Here is a 2500-nt window from a genome sequence, read left to right as displayed (position 1 = left end):
GCCTTCGTATATACTATAGAAATGTCATTATGAGAGTAGCGCCTCTGGCGGAGGAGAGAGAAGAGAGGCTTTAGAAAGCGTACAACGTAACATGTAGGGGGTATAATAGAATGAGTAGGAATTGATTGTCTTTCTCTAAACTATATAATGAAGAACTATAAATACTAGCTACAGGAAATGTCACGTCATCTTTGTGTGTTTTTCCGCGCATAGTATAAGTACCTTTCTCGTAGTAGGGAAAGTCAGTATGAAAATTCATTCTTCGGAAAGTATTTAATTCGATCAAATCAATTGTAGAAGAAGAGCCTATAAGAAAGGAGTCGATGAGTATATAGAGAATGGGAAATAGAAAGATTATAGCATGAGTTAGCGATATTACGAATGAATATAGTTGAGAGAATATAATATCAGATTAGGAAATGAACGGAATGTAGTAGGTAGATGAAGTAATAAGTAGTCGAATGTATTTAGATTATTAATTAATACTTTAATTTAAGAGTGAAAGTAGTTTTAGTAGGTGTTTTTAGGGGTTGAGGAAGGTATTACGAGGCTTCATGAGTACTTGAGAATGGTTGGAGGGGTTCGAACTCTACTTAGTACTCTCGTACTGAGTGGAGATTAAGGACTCGTAGGCTCTATGTAAGTATACAAGTATACAAGGTAGGGTCTATCAACTCTAACATCCACTGGTACTCGTTGTAGCCTCCATGTTACTTCTCGCATTGACCCCCCGGTGAGGGGGGGACCCGATATGGGGGGACGAGGGTGGCGTTGCGCGAAATTTTTTAACTTTTCTCTTCTCAATTTTATTCGACCTTTCAGGGGAATATGGGAGGATTTTGTGAAAGATAGCTCCCGGTGAGTAGTTTATAGGGAGTGAAAGCCTACAACATTCTATCAGCGCCCTTCCGGTGAACTCAGTGGAATTAAATTTATTTCCCGGTGAGGTCATTTTAATCTATTTGTAAAATCCCCGGTGAGCTCCCAGTCAGCTTTCATTCGCTTTAGTATAAAACCCCTATTAGTATAGGGTATAGAAGCCCTAAATGATCAGATCTAAGCTCTAAAATAGGTTCTGAATAACCTGGTTAGAGGTCAGGGTTAGGCTCTCCTACAGGGAATTAGGTCAGGAGCGATAACAATACTAAGATATAAGTAACCTCACCGGGACTTGGTTAGACAATAGGCTCTCATAGGCCTCTATAGGCTTTAACAGTTCTAATTGAGCTCCCGGTGAGCCTTTTATAGGCTTAGCTTTAAAGTCAATAGCCTGGAGACGAGTCCCGGTGAGCTCTTTTAGGCTTTGTTGTAGGCTATGGGATGAGGTCACTTGTATCAAAGCTCACCGGGGATAAAAATCATTTATCGGAAATCTTTTTTATATGAGACAATATGAAATGTTATTTTTATTGATATCTAATATATTATTCATATGAATTATGTATTGCTAAGATTCCCTTTTCATTCTGTATATAATAAAAATAGTAAAACCTTTCTAAAAGCTTATTTGAGCCTAGAAAAGAAAGTGGCCCTTGTATTGTAAGACCTAGCGCATTTGAAAGCTCTTATTAAATAAGCATAGTCAACTTTTGAAAGGATTTGTTGTTTTTATCAAGACTTATAGGCATTGAGAGCCTATTATAGCTCCTGGTGACCTTCTCTTAGGCTATGTGGAAGCCTAGAATAAAATCGAAATGCATCCGGTGAGCCTCATTAGGCATGTAATCATAACCTATGAGGGTTTCGTATCATTTATCAAGAGCGACGACGATATTGATGAAAAATTCAAGTACTCACTTTGAGTGATTTTTCGGACCCTTTTTGTTAGTGAAAAAAATATCAATAGCGATTTTGCATGTAAAATAATTTGTCGGAAATTATTTCTTCAAGCAAAATCAATTGTGCGTGGAAAATCTATAGATAAAAAGTCGATGGGTATATGAATGGGGTGGGTTGAAGCCTCAAAGAAAAGTAAAATTCTTTAATTAGGCTTACTCTTCTAAGAGCTTCAACACATAATAGGCACTTATGCCTGCCTCATTCACACTGTAGAGCCTGAAATTAAAGCCTTTATAGTGTTAATATGAAAGAAAGGTGATGTCTAATTGCCTATTGTATTAGCCTATAGAGTGTTACAGGTGATAACAGTTAGAGGTCTTTGAGCCTATAAGTCTGAAGTTGATGTTAGATTCATATGATTGAGGAGCAAGTCTGAATAGGCCTTGGGCGCGCACAGCACGTAGCAACTCTAAAATAAGTGAATTACTAGCATTTCAAGACTTATATAGTCTCGAAGGTAATACTCTAATAGACCCTTTTCGGGTTCTATATTATTGAATAATTTCGCCATTAAAGAGTCAGTCTGAACAGGCCATAGGCGCGCATAGTACGTAGCAACTCTTTATTGGGAACAATAAATATAGGATTTCAAAACTGTCAAACACTCTCAGTACCTTGGTTGCTGTATCCGCGACCTATTGATATTTGAAAGCGTGGTATC

Source organism: Botrytis porri (assembly GCF_014898465.1).
Source record: "Botrytis porri strain MUCL 3234 chromosome Unknown BPOR_007, whole genome shotgun sequence".
Taxonomy (NCBI): Eukaryota; Fungi; Ascomycota; class Leotiomycetes; order Helotiales; family Sclerotiniaceae; genus Botrytis; species Botrytis porri.
This window is presented reverse-complemented; position numbering follows the sequence as displayed.